The sequence below is a fragment of the Nyctereutes procyonoides genome, unplaced genomic scaffold, assembly GCF_905146905.1.
Source record: "Nyctereutes procyonoides isolate TBG_1078 unplaced genomic scaffold, NYPRO_anot_genome, whole genome shotgun sequence".
In the NCBI taxonomy this organism is placed as follows: domain Eukaryota; kingdom Metazoa; phylum Chordata; class Mammalia; order Carnivora; family Canidae; genus Nyctereutes; species Nyctereutes procyonoides.
In genome coordinates this window covers 14136125-14145830 of record NW_026575128.1, presented here as the reverse complement: position 1 = coordinate 14145830, position 9706 = coordinate 14136125, and positions in this window count along the sequence as shown.

The window sequence follows — 9706 nt, the reverse complement described above, 5'->3', positions numbered from 1 at the left end:
GCTCCTCTCTCTGTCAAATAAATAAAATCTTTTTAAAAAAGGGTGAGGAAGTTGATACATCTTAAATACAAAAGGAGAATGTATACACGATAGTTGAAATGAAAGCTGACATCACACTAAGGAGACCAATAGCTGTACTGTAGGCAGCAATGAGAAAAACACAGCATCACCGTGATTTCTACAAAAAAACAGATCCGCTAAATCTAAACAGATGAACTGAGGGACATTTTATAAAACTGGATATTATACAAAATAATCCTGTCTCAAGTTGGTAAAAGTCCAGGAGAGAGAGAACTGCTTCAGACACAAGGAGATTAAAGAGACAACTAAAGGCAACATGTGATTATAAACTGGATCTTTTTATTATTAAGGACATTATTGGGGCAATTGGTAAAACAAATGGGGCCTGAAATTAGATGGCAGTTAACATAATCAGTGTAATGAAATTATGAAAAAAAAAAAAAACCACCTCAGTAAGTGTGTAGAATAGGGGCAGACTTGAGACGTAACAGCCAGTGTTGTGAACGGTTCGCAAGCCCATGTCTCATGTTAGATCTTGGCATATTTTCCTATAAAAACAGAAAATAGTGATGAGTCTCCACAGTACTGCTAGTAACGTATGTTACTCAAAGGATAGGGAAGATGTTCTTCTGTTCTAACTGGGGAGACAGAACAAAGTTTTGTGTTAAGATTTTATTTAGGGGCACCTGGGTGGCCCAGTCAGTTGAGCATTTGCCTTTGGTTCAGGTCCTGATCCTGCATCCTGCTCCTTGCTCAGTGGGGAGCCTGCTTCTCCCTCTCCCTCTGCCATTCCCCTTGCTTGTGCTTACTGGCTCTCTCTGTCAAATAATTTGAGAGAGAGCATGCATTGGGAGAGGAGTAGAGGGAGAGGGACAAGCAGACTCCCTGGTGAGCAGGGAGCCAGACACAGGGCTCGATCCCAGGGCCCTGAGATCATGACCTGAGCCAAAGGCAGATGCTTAACCAACTCAGCCACCCAGGTGCCCTGTGGCAGAGTTTTGTCCAATATGGTAGCCACTAGCCACACACGGCTACTAAGCACTCAAAATATGGCTGAGGTATTGAGGTTTTGAGTTTATTTAATTATAATTTAAATTTGAATTGATTTATGTTCAAATTGCTACATGTGGCTAGTAGTTACCATATTAGACAACAGAGGTCTAGAATTGCAGATTCAACCACCTGAGTAGTAACTGAGGGAATTAGGCCCTGTAGGTGTTGGAGAACGGCTTCTCCAAATGCAGTCAGCTGTTTCTATGTAGAAATGTACGTCCAGTGTTGCCAGATTACTTGTTAAGGAGCCAGAAATCCAAGTTTTATATGAAATCTCCCAATTTTTATTTTTGTAAAGATTTTTAAGATTCTATTTACTTGAAAGAAAATGAGTGGGGTGGGGAGGAGCAGAGAGAGAAGAGAAGCAGACTCCCTGCTGAGCAGGGAGCACAATGCAGAACTCAGTCCCAGGACCCTGAGATCATGAACTGAGCCTAAGTCAGACACTTATCCAATTGAGCCACCCCAGGTGCCCTCCCAATTTTAATTTTTATTTATTTTTCCCTTCCCCATTTCCCAGTTTTTGAATGTAGACAGTTTATTTTTTACTTTTTTTTTTTTTTTAACGATTTTATTTATTTGAGAGAGAGAAAGAGCAGGAGCCAGGGGTGGGGGTGGGGGTGGGGAACGGGAGCAGAAGGAGATGGAGAAGCAAGCTCCCTGCTGAGCAGTGAGCATGATATGGGCCTCAATCCCAGAACCCTGAGATCATGACATGAGCCACCCAGGTAATCTGACAGCTAACTTTTAGGTAGGACAAGTTAGGACAAATAAAACACATCTATGGGCTGTCTTTGGCTCACTAGTTTGCAATCTGTTTGCATATGAAAAAGACTATATGCAAATAGTTATGAAGTGAACCATGGCAAAAATGAGTACCTTGTGCTTCAGAAGTAACTGATATTCAGTATAGCCAGCAAGACTGCAGAAGCTTCATAGATGAAAATGTGGAGCTTCTGAGAACTTGAAGGATTATGTTTGGAAAAATAGGGTGAAGTGCCACTTGAACCTAGAAGGTCTTTCAATCTATTGTCCTAGTTACAGGGATGGCCTGCATTTCCCAGCCATTTCTGATTTAGAACTCATTTCATGATGGTGTATAATCTCACAAATACCTTTATAAATGGTGGCATTGTATTTGTTGTATATAATCTGATTATTTTCAAACATCTCATTAAAATTTCAAACATAAAAAAAAATAAAATAAAATAAAATTTCAAACATACAGTAAAGCTGAAATTTTATAGTGAACATCCCTAAACTCATTACTCAGATTTTAGTGAATGGTTAGTAATGTGTTAATTAGTGTTACCATAGAAAGAACGAATTACCCAGAGAAAGAGCTCCAGAATTCTGCTTAGAGGATGCTTGAGTCTGTTGCTAAATATTAAGCAGCAAATGAATAGGGCAAAACTCCGTGTAGCCAGGCAATGAACTACTGGGTATCCATAAACTGAATAATTCCCAAAGTTAGCAGAGGATTGGGCGATGTTTGAGTTTTGACCAGCTAATGTGGGGAATTCCTTTTGAACTTGTTAAACACCTAGAGCATTGAACTTAAACTCCAGAAGACACTTCAGTAGTAGGACTAAAATTAGCCCTATAAAGAGGCCACTCAAGATAGGCTATACCCCATCTTAAAAAGGAGCCTTGAAAAGATCAAACTGATTCACAAAAAGCCTGACTGCCTGTTAGAACAAAGTTCAAGATGTTGGCAATCCTTGGGTGGTTCAGTGGTTTGGCGCCTGCCTTTCACTCAGGGCGTGATCCTGGAGTCCTGGGATCAAGTCCCATGTCAGGCTCCCTGCATGAGCCTGCTTCTCCCCTCTTCCTGTGTCTCTGCCCGCCACCCTCTCTGTGTCTCTCATGAATAAATAAAATCTTAAAAAAAAAAGTTCAAGATGTTTTAAAAGAAGTCAACAAAATCTAGCATTCAACACTGTAAATTTCACAATACCAAGTGTTCAATAAAAAAATCGCTAGACATGCAAAAAAAAGTAGGCAAACGTGACCAGAAGAAAAATAGTCAATAAAAACAGACACATGATGATAAGATGATAAAAATAGTAGACAAGCACTTTGAAAGCACTATTACAGGGCAGCCCTGGTGGCGCAGCGGTTTAGCGCCGCCTGCAGCCCGGGGTGTGATCCTGGAGACCCGGGATTGAGTCCCACATCGGGCTTCCTGCATGGAGCCTGCTTCTCCCTCTGCCTGTCTCTGCCTCTCTCTCGCTCTCTCTGAATGAATAAATAAATAAATCTTAAAAAAAAGCACTATTACAAATGTGCCCAAGGATTTAATGGAAATGAACATAATGAGAGAAATGGAAAATATAAAATGAATCAAATAGAATTTCTGGAACTTAAAAGTACAATATCTGGGGGTTCTTGGGTGGCTCAGTCGGTTAAGCGTCTGACTCTTGATTTTGCCTCAGGTCATGATCTCAGGATTGTGAATCAAGCCTTGGATGGGCTCTGTGTTCAGCGGCAAGTCTGCTTAAGTTACTCTCTCTTAGGGACGCCTGGGTGGCTCAGCGGCTGAGTGTCTGCCTTCAGCTCAGGGTGTGATCTCAGGTCCTGGGATCGAGTCCTCCATCGGGCTCCCTGCGAGGACCCTGCTTCTCCCTCTGCCTATGTCTCTGCCTGTGTGTGTATGTGTGTGTCTCTCATGAATAAATAAAATCTTAAAAAAAAATACTCTCTCTTTTCCCTGTCCTTCTCCCCCACTCACACTCACACTCTCTCTCTCTCTCTCTCTCTCAAAAAAAAAAAAAAAGCACAATATCTGAAATTTAAAATTCACTGGACAAGACTGGCAAATATTACACACTGAGGAAGAAAAAGAATAGGTGTACTTGTATGTTCTTGGAGATACAGCAACAGAAACTATACAAACTTGAAGGACAAGAGAAAAACACTAAAAATAGATGAACAAGGAAAAAGCAAGCTGTGAGACAGTATCAAATGGCCCAGAAGACAGAGGAGGAAGTTGAGGGGTGGGAGAGAGTTGAAAGGAAGAGAGGGAAAAAAATTCTGAGCAGGGGATACCAAATTTTTAAAAAATATTTATTTGAGAGAGAGAGAACAAGCAGGGGGAGTGGCAGACAGAGGGAGAGGGAGAAGCAAGCTTCCTGTGGAGCAGTCAGCCCAATGTGGAACTAGATCGCGGGCCTGGGATCATGACCCGAGCCAAAGGCAGACACTTAATTGAACCACCCAGGTGCCCCAAATTACTTAATTTGGAGGAATGTACAAATGAAAGAGCTTAAGTAGATGTTCTGGAACAGAAAAAAAAAAAATCTGAAACAGCAATGGTTGAAATTTTCCAAGTATAACAAAAATTATAAGCTCCTTTACCAGAAGCTCAACAGACTCCAATTAGTCTCAAAACACTCTAATCAGAATAAACAGAAAGGAAATCACATCAAGTCACTTATCACCAAATTGCTGAAAACCAGTGATAAAAAGAAAATCTTGAAAAAGAAAAGATGCATTACATACAGAGGCAAGACAAGAATTACTGCCCACTTAAGAAAGCTCATCTTTAGGGATGCTTGGGTGGCTCAGCAGTTGAGCATCTGCCTTTGGCTCAGGTCACGATCCCGGAATCCTGGGATCAAGTTTCACAACAGGCTACCCGCATGGATCCTGCTTCTCCCTCAGCCTGTGTCTCTACCTCTCTCTGTGTGTCTCTCATGAATAAATAAATATTTAACAACAAAAAAAGAAAACTCATCTTTAAAAAAGTGTTGAAAGAAAAAAAATAAAGTGTTGAAAGAAGTAAATTTTTTTTGATATTTTATTTTATTTATTTTTTTAATAAATTAATTTTTATTGGTGTTCAATTTACCAACATACAGAAGTAAATTTTTAAAAAAGATTTTATTTATTTATTCATGAGACACACAGAGGGAGAAGCAGGCTCCACTCGGGGAGCCCAATGTGGGACTTGATCCCCGGTCTCCAGGATCACACCCTGGGCTGAGGGTGCTGCTAAACCGCTGAGCCACTCAGGCTGCCCTATTACACAGTATGTTAACTAAGTTATACACACACACACACACACACACACATATATATAATGTTAACTAGAATTTTTAAAAATGAAAGAAACAAAATAACATGGGTACATAGAATATTTTATTTTAAAAATTTATTTAAAAGGTAGTTAGCAATAAAAAGAACACATTAAGTAGAAATTATAAAGAATAGAAATCTGTGAAATAGAAAAGCAAGGATAGGCAGCCCTGGTGGCGCAGTGGTTTAGGGCTGCCTGCAGCCCAGGGCATGACCCTGGATCGAGTCCTGCATCAGGCTCTCTGCAAGGAGTCTGCTTCTCCCTCTGCCTGTGTCTCTGCCTCTCTCTCTGTGTGTCTCTAGGAATAAATAAGTAAAATGTTTTTTAAAAAAAAATAGAAAAGGAGAAAACCAACAAAACCCAAAAAAAATTTTTAAGTTATTTATTTTTTAATTTTATTTATTTATGATAGTCACACACACACACACACAGAGAGAGAGAGAGAGAGAGAGGCAGAGACACAGGCAGAGGAAGAAGCAGGCTCCATGCAGGGAGCCCGACGTGGGACTCGATCCTGGGTCTCTAGGATCGCGCCCTGGGCCAAAGGCAGGCGCTAAACCGCTGCGCCACCCAGGGATCCCCAAGTTATTTATTTTTTTTAAGTTATTTATTTATTCATGAGAGACACAGAGAGAGAGGCAGAGACATAGGCAGAGGGAGAAGGAGGCTCCATGCAAGGAGCCCAGTGTGGGACTCGATCCCTGATCCCAGGATCAGGCCCTGAGCCAAAGGCAGATGCTCAACTGCTGAGCCACCCAGGCGTCCCCCCAAAATTGTTTCTTTGTAAGGTTCAATAAAATGAACCTCTAGTTAGGCTGATAAAAGTACCCAAGAGAGAAGATACAATTTACCAATATCAGTGATGAGAGAGGGGACATTTCTATAGATCCTACAAATCAGGGGTCAGCAGCCTTTTTCTATAAAGATTCAGATAGTAGGGCAGCCTGGGTGGCTGAATCTGGCCTGTGCTATAGTTTAATGCCCCTTGCTACAGACACTAAAAGGAAGAAATCTCCAACTTACATGAAGTGAACACATTATTTAAAAGTCTCAAATTGCTTTTAAAAAAAAAGGAGGGGGGGGGGAATCCCTGGGTGGCTCAGTGGTTTTGCACCTGCCTTCGGCCCAGGGTGTTATCCTGGAGACCCGGGATCGAGTCCCACATCGGGCTCCCTGCATGGAGCCTGCTTCTCCCTCTGCCTGTATTTCTGCCTGCCTCTCTCTCTGTATCTCTCATGAACAAATAAATAAAATCTTTAAAAAATAAAAGTTTCAAATTGTTAAAACTGCTATAAGAAGAATTAAACAATTCAAATAGCCCTGTATCAGTTTCTCAAATTTTAGCAGTCTTGACATTTGGGGCTAGATAATTCTTTGTGTGGGGGATAGGGTTTTCAGCAGTATCCCTCCCTGGCTTCTATCTACTATATGCCAGAAGCACCATCTGATTATAATAATCCTAAATATCTCCAGATGCTACCAAATGTCCCCTGGGAAGGGGTATCACCTCTGGTTGAAATTCACTGCCCTACATCAATGAAAGAAATTGACTTCATAATTAAAAAACCTTCCCTTCCTTCTCACCCTGTATTCCCCATCCCAGCAAAACAAAACAAAAATAAAAAACACCCAAACACCCAACTCCAGGCCCAGATGGCTTCACTGCTGAATTCTATTAATAATTTAAGGAAGTGGGGAACCTGGCTGACTCAGAAGGGCATGTGACTCTTGATCTTGGGGTCATTTATTTATAAATAAATAAAACGAAAAAGTAATAATTGAAGGAAGAAATAATACCAATTCTATAAAAACTCTTCAAAAAATAGAAGTGATGGGAGACTTCCCAAACTCATGTTATGAATCCAGTATCACCCTGATATCAAAATCAAAGATGTTACAGAAGGAGAAAATTTCAGGACAATATCCCCCATCAACAGAGATGTAAGAATTTAACAATATATAAAAAGAGTAATACATCATGAACTGGTATGTTTTTTTGGTTTTTTTTGTTTGTTTGTTTTTTGTTTTTGTTTTTTTTTACAGGAATTCAAAGTTGGGGAATGCCTGGGTGGCTCAGTGGTTGAGCATCTGCCTTTGGCTCAGGGTTTGATCCAGTGGTTCTGGAATCAAGTCCCGCATTGGGCTCCTTGCATGGAGCCTGCTTCTCCTCCCTCTGCCTGTGTCTCTGCCTCTCTCTCTCTCTGTGTCTCATGAATAAATAAATAAAATCTTAAAAAAAATCTTAACTAGGAAAGAAGGCAACTTTCTCAATCTTGTATAGGACATCTGTTGTAAAAACTATGGTTAACATCATATATAATGATGAAATACTGAATGCTTTCCCCTGAAGAATGGGAACAAGGCACTCTACTACTACCACTTGTATTGAATAGTGTACTGTAAATCATAAATAGTAAAATAATGCAAAGAAAAAAATGAATTCAGATTGTAAAGAAGTAAAAGTGTCTTTATAGAAGACATGACATTATGTATAGAAAAGGTGAAGATATTTCCAAAAAAGTTACCAAAACATAATTTTTTAAAAGATTTTATTTATTTATTCATTAGAGACACACACAGAAAGAGAGAGGCAGAGACACAGGCAGAGGGAGAAGCAGGCTCCGCAGGGAGCCTGACTCGGGACTCGATCCCTGGTCTCCAGGATTGTGCGCTGGGCCAAAGGCAGTGCTAAACCGCCGAGCCACCCGGCCTGCCCCCAAAACATAATTTAACTTAGCAAAGTGTCAGGATAGAAGATCAATATAAATCAAATATATATATATATATATATATATATATATATATATATATTAAAATCAAATATATTTTAAAAGCATTTTCTTGAAAAATGAACAATGTAAGCCTGTCACTTCAAGAAAAACAATTGATAGTACTAGTTGCCAGAGATAAAAATTAAGCTTTCAAGCAAAATTAGGATTTGGAGGGATGCCTGGGTGGCTCAGTGGTTTGACACCTGCCTTTGGCCCATGGAGCTATCCTGGAGACCCCGGATCAAGTCCCATGTCAGGCTCCTTGCACGGAGCCTACTTCTCCCTCTGCCTGTGTCTCTGCCTCTCTCTATATATATATATATATCATGAATTTAAAAAAAAAAGCCAGACATTAATTTGCCAGATATTTGTAAAATAATGCATTATAATAAATTTTTTAGAAGACTATAACTTTTTCATAAAGATACCTATATTAACATGCAATGGGTTTATTACTGTTATTTATTACTGTTATTTTTAATGAATAAACATTAAAATTTTTTGTTCTAATTTCTAATCTGGCAAATATTGGTAGATAAATAAAAACCTAATAATTCTTAATTTTTAAGAGTCTAAAGGGGTCCCAAGACCAAAAAGTTTGAGAATCATTGATCTAATCCAACCCTTTCTCCCTTGATCCCTTATTTTATAGTTGGGTAAACTGAGGCTTGGAGTTGTAAGGGGTCCTTTGCAGGGAGATGGTGGTTATGGTCTTCACACTCCATATTTGGTATAAACCTTTGAGAACAGGTATACTGGGATACCTCCTATTTAGTGTATTCAATCTCTGTTCACTGGATCCTTATCTGGATTTAAGTGTCATGAGCCATTTATTTATTTACTTATTCATTTCTCTTCTTTTGGTGCAAAAGTGTTTTTTACAATAGCATGAGGACAGGACCTGTGGTCAGAAAAGGCTGCCATGAGCTTTTTTTTTTTTTTTTTTAAAGGCTTTTCTCTATGTACATACCTTCCTCCATCTTACAACTGCTAGGTCCCTGTAACAAACTCATCTTTCACTCAGTCACTCAGTCATTCAATAAGCTTTTATTGAGAGCCAACTATGTACCACATACAGTTCTAGGTACTGATAATTCAACAATGAATTAAAGAAAATCCTTGATTTTTAAAATCTTACATTCTAGTGAGGGCAAAACCGGTAAGAATTGTTCAGAACTTGTAAATGAGCAGAAGAGAATTACTGGGTGCTCCTTTACATAGTGCTAGGATATACCTTGGATCAACTTTATATTGACTAGGGTACTGCACAACTTTGTAGGTGGTAGGTTAATTTGTAGAAAACCAATGGCGGGTAGCCCGGGTGGCTCAGCGGTTTAGCGCTGCCTGCAGCCCAGGGAGTGATCCTGGAGACCCAGGATTGAGTCCCATGTCAGGCTCCCCGCATGGAGCCTACTTCTCCCTCTGCCTGTGTCTCTGCCCTTCTCCCTCTCTCTTTCTCATGAATAAATAAATAAAATCTTAAAAAAAAAAAGAAAAAAGAAAAGGAAAGAAAACCAATGGCAATGCAAGTGATTCCTAGCCATAGTGATGCAATAGAATTTTGATCAGTAGAGATGGGATTGATTTCCATCTGGTAGAAGCAAAAATCCCAAACATTACAGTTTATTACTTAATAAGATATCAACATTTTTACAACTATTAACAAATTCATTTCAGCATTCCTTTGGCTGATAACCTAAATCTCTGAAACTCAAGTTCTCATTTGAACAGGCCTTACCATCTAACTGGTTCCCTCATTACTTAGGCTAATGATGGAGGAGCA